At 40.6% G+C, this 12,914-nt stretch overlaps 1 protein-coding gene across 1 annotated transcript in view; it reads right to left on the bottom strand.

Annotated features, from left to right (window-relative positions):
- MLXIP (MLX interacting protein) overlaps window positions 1-12,914 on the bottom strand; it is a 254,388-nt gene that overhangs the window by 220,895 nt on the left and 20,579 nt on the right. The gene's annotated exons all lie outside the window — the stretch shown is intronic.

Raw genomic sequence — 12,914 nt, 5'->3', positions numbered from 1 at the left:
TTCTAATTGTGTCAATTTTATTTTTGAAGTGATCAGCAATAATCTGAACAGTGAGTTTGGTAGTGGGTGCAGGTGGACGTAGAAGGGAGTTAAAAAGGTTAAAACCAGCTTACTGGGGTTTAATGCGCGAGTTAACACAAGGAAGGAGAAAAATACTTGTTTGTTTGGCCAGGCTGAGGGCAGAGTTGTATGACTTAATGAATTTATAAATGCAAGAAATCGGCACAGTTCGTGATTTCCTCCATTGCCGTTCAGCAGTCTGAACATTGCTGAAGATATCGGGGCTGTTTGGTGTGCCACGGTTGTTGAGTGAATGGTGTATGGTGCAGCTTTGTCAAGTGAAGTGTTGATTTTAGTGCCAAATTATACTGTGAGGCTACAAGGTCTGGGCAAGAGAGGGGTGAAATGTTGGAGAGTAGAGGATTCAGTTGAGTGGAAAGTCTGAGATCCAAATAATTTAAATTCCTATAAGGTAGCAGTTGTTTGCAGGCTTGCAAAGAAGCAGCAGATAAAGAAAGAGAGAAAGCTAGCAGATGGTGGTCAGAGAAAGGAAAGGGGAAGTTTGAGATTGGTGAAGACCAGGTCAATTTAGATGCCTTCACAGTGGGTTGGAGATGATCAGGCTTAAAGAGATGGCAAGAGATAGAAGTTTAGAGGCAGCAAGCATGTTAAAATTGTCAACAGGAATGTTGAAGTCCCCCTAAGATGAGAGAATGGACATTGCAAGAGAGAAAGTTTGGAAGCCAGACTTCAAAGTGGCCCAGAAATTGTGATGCTGAGCCAGGGGGCCAATAGATAGCAACAGGGAGAGCTCCAGGGAAAAAGATGTGAATAGAGTGAACCTCAAAGATGACGAAAGGGGGGGGGGGGGTGCGTGTGAAGGAATGCAGTGGAAGATAATGTATGAAGACAGAAGAATTCCTACTCCCGCTCCTTGTTTGTCTCCTGGCCTGGGTGTGTAACTGAAGTGTAGGCTGCCATAGGACAGAGAGGCTATAGCAGTTGCTTTAGAGAAGGAGAGCCAAGTTTCATAGAGGGCTAAACAGGTTAAGTGATTGTGATATCACTAGGTCGTGAATAGATAGCAAGATTATTGCATACAGATTGTGCATTCCAAAGAGGACAAGAGAATTGCAGTTAATTAACAGGAGTGCAATATATGAGGTTGAGAGGGTTACGTTATTGTAGAGGGGCGAAGGTAGAAGAGAAGGACAGATATGAATGATCTGAGGGCTTTTTGTGAAAAGGAAGAGCTGTGATTTTAAGAAGAAAGGAGGAGAAGGTAAAGGCAAACAGGAGAAAGAGTAGCATTTTTGCAGAGAAATTTAGGGAGATTTGAAAGTACTTGTTTCTAAATTGTCCACTCCTTTGTCTAACTCCTTGTTATAACTCCCCGAGTCCCTACACTTATGAACTAACACACTTAGGGGTCGATTTATCAAAGGCTTCACCTGCCTTCTCCTTCCTTCGACTGCAGGTTCTCCCAAGAGAACCTGCAGTCCATATTTATGAAGCAGCAGACATCAGACCGCTGCTTCCCTAACTCTTCTCCACCTCTTAGGTGGAGACTTTCAATCTCCAAGGTCTCGTTTGACCAGGGAGAATGACAGCTCCTGCCCACGGGTGATTGGCTGTGCGCGGATAGAGGGGCGGCGCTGTACAAGAGCGTAAAATAGCGTTCTTGTGCAATGCTAAATTCCGCCAGCGGAATTCTGTCCACCAGAGTCAAGCTGCAGTGGACAGGGGCGCATACGTACACCTGTCCGCCGTAGCTTGATAAATTGAGCTCTTAGAGAACTACACACACACACACACAAGCTAGGGGTATTCAATTTATGGGTAATAGCAGTCACATGGTTGTAATTAGCATAGGTAATAAAATTACAGCAGGATGAAACAAGGCCTAAACAAACAATGCAGATGGTACTTTTCTTATCAAAAGTGGAAGACAAAGGAAGGAAAAAAAAAAAAAAAGCAGCAGTTATATTGTGTGATGCAGGGAGACAGACAGGGTTAAACTTGATTTTGTCCTGTAGCACATACCATAAATGTAAGATTTGCAATGGCAGTTATATTTGTCACAAACCAGAAAACAGTTTACACCCTTATTGCCTCAAACCATGTATGTTCAAATGTCATGTCAGAATGTCATAGGTTTATTCCTTAAAAAGGGACAACATTTTGTAAACATTTTCTCCCAATGATCCATTTTACTTGCTGGAGTGCATTTCCTACCTATACTGAATGATTCAATACTTGTGTACTGTTTATAGAAAAGAATCAGCATGCCACATCCCCAGATTGTCACAACTAAATCATCAGACCTAAATGTCTCCTGTAGAATAAAACCACAAAAGTGCTAATTCTAGGGCATGTGAGACACAAAAATCATCTGTTTTAACCACAGACACAGTTCTAGTTTGCTTTAGCCATCCAAACACAAACAAGCACCAGTATTCAAGCTCAGATAGCTGCTGGTGGGTATTATGTCTCTGAAGCCTTAAAGGGACACTAAAACCAAATTTTTTCTTTTAGGATTCAGAAAGAGCATACAATTTTAAGCAACTTTCTAAATTTACTCCTATTGACAATTTTCTTTTGTAATCTTTATTTGAAAAAGAAGGCATCTAAGCTAAGGAGCCAGACAATTTTTGGTTCAGACCCTGGACAGCACTGGTTTATTGGTGCTGTCCAATCAGCAAGGACAACCCAGGTTGTGAAACAAAAATGGGCCGGCTTCTAAACTTACATTCTTGCTTTTCAAATAAAGATAGCAAGAGAATGAAGAAAAATTGATCACAGGCGTAAATTAGAAAGTTGCTTAAAATTTCATGCTCTAGCTGAATCGTGAAATAATTTTTTTGGGTTCAGTGTCCCTTTAATTTGTGTAATACAAGCCACTGCTGACTTTCTGAGCAGGCATGGCATTTGAATACTGGTGTACAGGCCCTGACAGCATATGTGCGTATGTCGCTGATAAACAGTAATAACTTTTACTAGAAGCATTTTTGCTAATGGAAATATATTTTTTTTTAAATGCTACTATTTAAAACTGAAATGAACCCATGCACATTTCAGTTTTCACCTTTCTATCCCTTTAATAAAACCTCAAAATCAAGGACCAAAAATCGTAAATAGAGATACATATTTCTGCAGGTTCGAGAAGAGAAAAGACATCGCTCTGTAAGCTGAATATCCATGGCTATTTAAAAGGGCATTAAAACATTGGGAGAATGTTACACTGGTTATACAATTATTATTGTCCTTACATGGCCACCGTAGAGAAGATAAGATAAAGTTAAGATAATGTCTGTAAGCCTTAGAGATCATCTGTACAACCCAACCAAAGATTGTAGGTCTAGAAGGAGCGTGCCCTAACGAGAATACCATGAACACCTCTGGAACGTGCTCATTCTATTATTTCAAAAACCAAAACAATGTGTTAGTGCTATAAGCAGGGGTCGACAAATCTGTTTAAAATTTAGGAGCCAGTAAGAATATTTAGGAGCCAGACAGTGGTATTTCTATATAGAAATATGGAGAATAACCCAAAAAGTTAGGAGCCAGGGGTAAAATTCTAGGAGCCAGTGGCTCCCTAGCTCCTGTGTTTGTCGAGCCCTGGCTATAAGGATATATAAAAAATCTGTTTGGTTCAGTCCCAAATATAGGATTTGCTGACAGCTTCCAGGGATTGCACCTCAAGGAAAAAAAGAAAAATGCTGCAATGGTGAAGTCCTGTGATATACTCAGATATGAAATATATGCAAGCAGTATACTCACATATTCTAGAGCTTCATATCAAGCTCTAGATAGGAGTCTCCACTGAGCACTTATAAACAGAGACAGAGAAGTGAACTCAAGCTGGATACTCATAAAACATTTATTAAAACAAAACGTGGATATCACCAGGCTTACAAGAGAACAAACCAAGGCAAGTGCATCCGCTAACACAGACCCTAATAGCTTGAACAAGGTCTTTGTTACAGTGTATGGCTCAGGTCAGTCTCCGCCCATACAGTGACGTCACACAATTAATTCCGACGTAAGTTTCACCAATTAACGCTTGGGTTTGTCAGATTCTTGACAAGCCAAACGTTAATTGGTGAAACATAGGTAATCTTAAAGTCTTACCTTAGATTAAGCTACAAATAGCCTCCTGCACATTTTCTATATCATGCAGTAAAAGTTATTTTAAAATGAATATTGTGTCTGGCCACTTTTAAATGGCTGCCAAGATTCGCCACTGATAACATCACATTCTGGGCTGCATATGGCATCCAATCACAAAAGGCTCACAGACTGGCAATGCTAAGCCTAGATGCAGCCCAGATCATTATTTAAAATAAAAAAAAACTTTTTAACTGTTCCTGCGGCATGATATAGAAAGGGGTGCAAGAGTCTATTTGCAGCTTCATCTAAGGTAAGACTTTAAGATGACTAAGGTGTAGACTGTCCCTTTAAATACATGCAACAGAGCAATAATAAAATACTCGAACATATTAAAGCACTTTCATTTTGCACTTTTACGTGGCTTTAATTCTGAATTAAATATTTGCTTTGGGAGATCGAGAACAGTTTGATTAAATTGGATCTGACATGTTCTTAAAGAGGATAACTATTTCTATAATCTGAACACTGATAAATACATTAATTTGCTACAAATTACAATAATCAGTTTAAACTGATGGTAAATCCAAGAGTATAACAAATGCTATGATTTACTATCACTAAAAATAAAGTGGAGGTTAAGCGATCAAATATGTAAAAAAAAAAAAAAAAAAAAAAAAAAAAAAAAAAAAAAAAAAAGGGTGATAAACTCACCCTTTCTGTGCCATTGCACAGAGCTAAGCTCAGAAGCTCTGGCCGCCCACAGTACATTTATCTCCTTTAATGAGGTGATGTTTACACCTCTGAACCAATAGCCGTGCGTGTCAACTTACAGGTTTCTGTATGCACACGCGGCTATTGGTTCAGAGGAACGAGCAGCACCTCATTAGTAGAAGACCAATGTGCCGCGGGCGGCCGGAGCCACTTAGTTTAACACCCTTTTGTACATATTTGATTACTTAACCTCCCACTTGATTTTTAGGGATGGTAAACCCGAGTGTTAGTTAAATGCTCAGATTTACCCTCACTTTAAGCCCTTTGTAGTCATTATTACAGCATCAGCCTAAGGAACTGCTCTGCATGACTGCGGTATGAAGTATCTGACAATTCCTTAGATGGCATAATGAAAAGGGACAAAAAATACTTCAGGGTGAGGGTGCATTAAATAGCATATATGAGCAAAGAGGTCATTATATTCCTGGGGACATAGAAGGAACCCCATAAGGTATGTTAAAGATGATAAACTATATGGCCAAAAGTATGTGGACACCTGACCATCTCACTTATATGAGCTTATTATACATCCTATTCCAAAACCATGTGCATTAAAAGGGTCAGTAAACACCTTGTAATCACAAAATATTTCTGTTGTGTTGCTATAGAAAAACATATCAGCCAAGTCCTAATGTTCTTAAAACAAATGAACACCCTTTTACTGTAATTATTTTACAATAGTCAAACATCACCCACCATCTGCCTATTTGGGCTTTAGCACACAGACAACAAGGCTAACCACTAATATAAGGTTGCCTTAAAACCTTACTTAGAATCTCCCAGTTTAGCACGGTTGATGTTGTTAGGCTGGGACACCCAGTATAAGGGGCTGGGAACACCATACACCCTGCATATGAAAAGACAGATTATATAAACAGGAGTCTATAAAACAAACGTATACATCTAACAGTTAGGAGAAAATCAGCACATTGTTAATAAAAAATAAGCAAAACTATACATTGTTACAAAAACACTTCCAGGTGGGCTATATAAATGGATCATATTCAAAACATTTATGCAAAGAAAAATCTAGTGTAAAATATCTTTTTAATAAATCTATGTTACATATTTTCATTTTTCATCTGACCTAACAAATTTTGAGTGCTTGGAGTGGAGATATGAACGTCTCACTGAGTTTAGCAGCATTACATCCCACAGCACAGCCCAGCGCAGACACGGGCAGCACAGCAGGTTGTTTGTACAATGTGAGTGTAACGGGATGAAGAGAAGGACAGACCGGAAAATAAAAAAAAAGTAGGGTTCTGATAGCCTGTTTGGATCTATGATTACTGCCACTCGGCAGTTTAAAGATCATACCTGTCCTGATGAAGGCCCAAATGAGGGCCGAAACGTCGACCATGTATTAATGTTCTAAGAATAAAGAAAATATTCTTCTCTATACAAATCCTGAGAGTGCCCTTCTTCCACACTGAGATATATATATATATATATATATATACACACACACATACACACACACACACACGCACCATAAAAATAAAAAAAAAATGAAACAGCTTGTACTACAACATTGGGGCCCACACGATGTAAAGAAGAGCGTATAACAGGGAACATCGCTGGAGAGAGTTTACTGGGAGAGGCAAGGGAAACAAGAAGATTGTCTATAAAAGGATTAATGATGGTTATTCTCATAGACATACAATTTTTCCCTTAAAGAGATATGAATACCAAAAATTTAATTTCATGATTCAGATAGAGCACGCAATTTTAAACAACTTTCTAATTGACTTCTATTATTGTTTCTGTGTTCTGTTGGTATCTTTTGTTGAAAAGCAGGTACCTGTGCTTAGGAGTCTGCCCATTTCTGTAGCACTATATGGAAACAATTTTGCAAGAATGTTATCCATTTACAAAAGCACTAGATGGCAGCACTATTTCCTTCCATGCAGTGCTCCAGATGCCTACCTATTATTATTCTTTATTTGTAAAGCGCCAACAGATTCCCGCAGCGCTGCCCATGGGTACAAGGATAACGGTACAATGGAGAAACAATACGATAAAAGACAAAATTTTACAGACAAATACAGGGGGAATTGAGGGCCCTACTCCCGTGGGAACTTACAATCTAGATGGGTAGGAGGATGGGAAAAAGGAGGTGGGGACTGCAGAGGTGAGAATGATATTAGTGAGGAGATAGATGAGGGCAACTGTTAGTTAAGTTAGTTTGTTAATAAGTCGGGTGATAAGCTTCCCTGAACAGAAAGGTCTTTAGGGAACGTTTAAAGGAGGAGAGGTTTGGGGCAAGTCTGACATCTTGAGGAAGTGCGTTCCAGAGGGTTGGTGCCACACGAGAGAAGTCCTGTAATCTAGCATGAGAGGAGGTGATGGTAGAGGACGCAAGAAGCAGGTCGTTGTTGGATCTTAGGGGACGGGCAGGAGTATATTTGTTGTTGAGTGAGGACAGGTAGGGTGGGGCAGCATTGGCAAGGGCTTTGTAGGTCAGGGTGAGAATTTTGAATTTAACTCTGTTGTGAATGGGGAGCCAGTGAAGGGACTCACGGAGAGGCGCAGCAGAAACAGAGCGTCGAGAGAGAGGTGGATTAGCCTGGCAGATGCATTTAGGATGGATTGGAGGGGAGAGAGGCGGGAGAGAGGGGGGCCAGTTAATAAGTTGTTACAGTAGTCAAGTCGGGAAATTACCAGGGAGTGGATTCGCTGTTTAGTAGTTTCAGCACTCAGAAATGGATGAATTTTGGAGATATTGCGTAGGTGGTTGCGGCAGGATGAAGAGAGCAGTTGGATGTGGGGAATGAAGGACAGATTTGAGTCAAGCGTGACTCCGAAGCAGCGGACTCGGGGTGATGGGGAGATAGTGGTGCCGCCAACAGTGATAAATTAGAAACTGGGGTAGAGTTAGAGGGGGGAATTAGAAGTAGTTCGATCTTGGACATATTTATTTTTAGGTGGTGAGAGGCCAAATGCCAGATAATCAGTCGCTGATGTGAGAGTTGACAGAAGGGGAGAGTGCAGGGGTGGAAAGGTAGATCTGGGTATCATCAGCATAGAGGTGATAGCTGAGGCCATAGCTGTTAATAAGTTTACCCAGTGAAGAAGTATAAATGGAGAAAAGTAGAGGACCCAGGATGGAGCCTTGAGGTACTCCAACAGACAGGGGCAATAGAGAGGAGGAGTCACCAGCAAAAGTGACTGAGAAGGATCTGTTAGAGAGATAAGAGTGAATCCAGGAGGGCAGTGTCACAGAGACCAAGAGAGCTGAGAATCCGTAGGAGAAGGGGATGGTCAACAGTGTCAAAGGCAGCAGAGTGGTCAACTAAGATGAGTATAGAGTAGTACCCTTTGTTTTTAGCAGAAAGGAGATCGCTAGTAACCTTGGTGAGGGCAGTCTCAGCTGAGTGTTGGGGACGGAAACCAGGTTGCAGGGGGTCGAGCAATGAGTTGGAGGACAGGAAGTGGGTTAGGCGATTGAAAACTAGTTTTTCAATGAATGTTGAAGCTAGCGGGAGCAGTGATATGGGGCGGTAGTTTGCAGGGGAGTTAGGGTCAAGGGAGGGTTTTTTGAGGATGGGGGTGACCTTTGCATGTTTGAAGGAGGCAGGGAATGAGCCGGGCAGGGAATGAGCCGGTAGAAAGGTATAGGTTAAATATGTGAGTAAGAGCTGGAGTGAGGGTATTTCTCCAACAAAGAATACAATAAGAACAAAGCAAATTTAAAGTAAACTGGAAACTTTTTATTTTTTTAAAATTGAATCACAAAAGTAAATTCTTTCAGTTTCATATCCCTTTAACTTATTAAAAGGGACATTAAACTGCTGGTCCCATGTACAATAGCATGGTTACTATCCCTTATGCAATTGTTTTTCCTTCTATGCTTGCAGATCTCCTCAAAAGCTGTGCTCCTATTTTAACCCCATACAAGCACCGATTGGTGAAACTCAGCATCTTAATTCTGGGCACCATCAGCTTGGTGACAGAAGCTGTCACATTGATCAGTGAAGTTACCGGCTTTTTGACAGCTGTATGATGTGCTTTGGTTTAGTGTGCACAATATAAAGCAGACGCTTTACACCTGTGCAATTTTTTTATTATTTTATAACAGTTGAAAAGTTACATAATGTATTAAAAAGCCCTTAGGAATAATATAGGACTAATCCAGATTTTGCAAAAAAATGTAAAGCTCTAGTGCACTCTAACCCATATATTTAACTATGCCGAGCTGTAAAATGCCCCTTTAAGCTAAACCCCTTCATAGGTCACCTACTGTAGCAACAACTTGCCATTCTTTTTTTTTTATTAAAATGTTAACTTTGGACACAGATCTCTCTGTCTTTCATAAAAGTGTAGCTTGTAGACAAATGTAATTACAAAATTAATTTAAAACAAAGATTACATTCCATAGAGTCTACAAGTTTAACCCCTTAGTGACCAGAGCACTTTTCAATTTTCTGACCGTTTGGGACCAGAACTATTACTGCTGTGTTTGTAATTAGCTGTAATTCCCCCCTTACTTATTTACTGTACCCACACATTATATACAGCTTTTCTAGCCATTAAATGGACTTTCTAAATATACCATTATTTTCATTATAATCTTATAATTTACTATTAAAAAAAAAAAAAAAAAAAAAAAAAAAAAATGGGGGGGGGGGGGAGACACACTTTTTCTAACTAACTTTGACCCCAAAATCTGTTACACATCTACAACCACCAAAAACCACCCATGCTAAATAGTTTCTAAATTTTGTCCTGAGTTTAGAAATGCCCAATATTTACATGTTCTGTGCTTTTTTTGTAAGTTATAGGGCAATAAATACAAGAAGCACTTTGCTATTTCCAAACCATTTTTTCCCCCAAAAATTAGCGATAGTTACATTGGAACGCTGATATCTGTCAGGAATCCCTGAATATCCCTTTACATGTATATATTTTTTTGTTTTAGTAGACAACCCAAAGTATTGATCTAGGCCCATTTTGGTATATTTCATGCCACCATTTCACCGCCAAATGCGATCAAATAAAAAAAAAAAATCTCACTTTTTCACAAACTTTAGGTTTCTCACTGAAATTAATTTACAAAGAGCTTGTGCAATTATAGCACAAATGGTTGTAAATGCTTCTCTGGGGTCCCCTTTGTTCAGAAATAGACATATATGGCTTTGGCATTGCTTTTTGGTAATTAGAAGGCCGCTAAATGCCACTGCGCACCACACTTGTATCATGCCCAGCAGTGAAGGGGTTAATTAGGTAGCTTGTAGGGTTAATTTTAGCTTTAGTGTAGAGAGCAGCATCCCACCCCCCACATCACAATTGTCGCCGCCATCTTAAAGGGACATAAAACCCAAAAATGTTCTCTCATGAGTCTGACAGAATATACAATTTTAAACAACTTTCCAATTTACTTCCCTTATCAAATTTTCTTTGTTGAAAAGCTGGGATGCAAGCTCATGAGTGTGCATGTGTCTACAGCACTATATGGCAGCAGTTTTGCAACAATGTTATACATTAGCAGGAGCACTAGATGTGGGCACTATTTCCTGTCCTGTAGTGCTTCAGGCATGTGCACGCTACCTACCTAGGTATCCCTTCAACAAAGAATAACAGGAGAACAAAGCAAATTTGATAATAGAAGTAAATTGGAAACTTTTTTTAAATTGTATTCTGTATCTGAATACTGTATTGATGGGGTTTAATGTCCTTTAAGTACTGGCAGAAAGTCTGCCATTATAAAAATAAAGGAGTTTTTTTTTTTATATATTTTATATAAAGTGTAGGATCCCCCATTACCCCCCAACCTCCCTGATCCCCCCCCCTCGACCTATTGGCCACCATCTTAGGTACTGGCAAATTTGCCCTTTTTTTGTAAAAAAAAAACAGAATTTATGCTTACCTGATAAATTACTTTCTCCAACGGTGTGTCCGGTCCACGGCGTCATCCTTACTTGTGGGATATTCTCTTCCCCAAAAGGAAATGGCAAAGAGTCCCAGCAAAGCTGGTCACATGATCCCTCCTAGGCTCCGCCCACCCCAGTCATTCGACCGACGGACAGGAGGAAATATATATAGGAGAAACCATATGATACCGTGGTGACTGTAGTTAGAGAAAATAATTAATCAGACCTGATTAAAAAACCAGGGCGGGCCGTGGACCGGACACACCGTTGGAGAAAGTAATTTATCAGGTAAGCATAAATTCTGTTTTCTCCAACATTGGTGTGTCCGGTCCACGGCGTCATCCTTACTTGTGGGAACCAATACCAAAGCTTTAGGACACGGATGAAGGGAGGGAGCAAATCAGCTCACCTAAATGGAAGGCACCACGGCTTGCAAAACCTTTCTCCCAAAAATAGCCTCTGAAGAAGCAAAAGTATCAAATTTGTAAAATTTGGCAAAAGTGTGCAGTGAAGACCAAGTCGCTGCCTTACATATCTGGTCAACAGAAGCCTCGTTCTTGAAGGCCCATGTGGAAGCCACAGCCCTAGTGGAGTGAGCTGTGATTCTTTCAGGAGGCTGCCGTCCGGCAGTCTCATAAGCCAATCGGATAATGCTTTTAAGCCAAAAGGAAAGAGAGGTAGAAGTCGCTTTTTGACCTCTCCTTTTACCAGAATAAACAACAAACAAGGAAGATGTTTGTCTGAAATCTTTAGTAGCCTCTAAATAGAATTTTAGAGCACGGACTACGTCCAAATTGTGTAACAAACGTTCCTTCTTTGAAACTAGATTCGGACACAAAGAAGATACAACTATCTCCTGGTTAATATTTTTGTTGGAAACAACTTTCGGAAGAAAACCAGGCTTAGTACGCAAAACCACCTTATCTGCATGGAACACCAGATAGGGCGGAGAACACTGCAGAGCAGATAACTCTGAAACTCTTCTAGCAGAAGAAATTGCAACCAAAAACAAAACTTTCCAAGATAATAACTTAATATCTAAGGAATGTAAGGGTTCAAACGGAACCCCTTGAAGAACTGAAAGAACTAGATTTAGACTCCAGGGAGGAGTCAAAGGTCTGTAAACTGGCTTGATCCTAACCAGAGCCTGAACAAACGCTTGAACATCTGGCACAGCTGCCAGTCTTTTGTGAAGTAAAACAGATAAAGCAGAGATCTGTCCCTTCAGAGAACTTGCAGATAATCCTTTCTCCAAACCTTCTTGTAGAAAGGATAGAATCTTAGGAATTTTTATCTTGTTCCATGGGAATCCTTTAGATTCACACCAACAGATATATTTTTTCCATATTTTATGGTAAATTTTTCTAGTTACAGGCTTTCTAGCCTGAATCAGAGTATCTATTACAGAATCTGAAAACCCACGCTTTGATAAAAACAAGCGTTCAATCTCCAAGCCGTCAGTTGGAGGGAAACCAGATTCGGATGTTCGAATGGACCCTGAACAAGAAGGTCCTGTCTCAAAAGTAGCTTCCATGGTGGAGCCGATGACATATTCACTAGGTCTGCATACCAAGTCCTGCGTGGCCACGCAGGAGCTATCAAGATCACTGAGGCCCTCTCCTGATTGATCCTGGCTACCAGCCTGGGGATGAGAGGAAACGGTGGGAATACATAAGCTAGGTTGAAGGTCCAAGGTGCTACTAGTGCATCTACTAGGGTTGCCTTGGGATCCCTGGATCTGGACCCGTAGCAAGGAACCTTGAAGTTCTGACGAGGCGCCATCAGATCCATGTCTGGAATGCCCCATAATTGAGTTATTTGGGCAAAGATTTCCGGATGGAGTTCCCACTCCCCCGGATGGAATGTCTGACGACTCAGAAAATCCGCTTCCCAATTTTCCACTCCTGGGATGTGGATCGCAGACAAGTGGCAGGAGTGATCCTCCGCCCATTGAATTATCTTGGTCACTTCTTTCATCGCCAGGGAAGTCCTTGTTCCCCCCTGATGATTGATATATGCAACGGTCGTCATGTTGTCTGACTGAAACCTTATGAATTTGGCCTTTGCTAGTTGAGGCCAAGCTCTGAGAGCATGGAATATCGCTCTCAGTTCCAGAATGTTTATCGGGAGAAGAGACTCTTCCCGAGACCATAGACCCTGAGC

This window comes from Bombina bombina, chromosome 2 (assembly GCF_027579735.1).
Source record: "Bombina bombina isolate aBomBom1 chromosome 2, aBomBom1.pri, whole genome shotgun sequence".
Lineage (NCBI taxonomy): Eukaryota > Metazoa > Chordata > Amphibia > Anura > Bombinatoridae > Bombina > Bombina bombina.
Note: the sequence above shows the minus strand (reverse complement) of the source record. Positions and strands in the feature narration are given on the sequence as shown.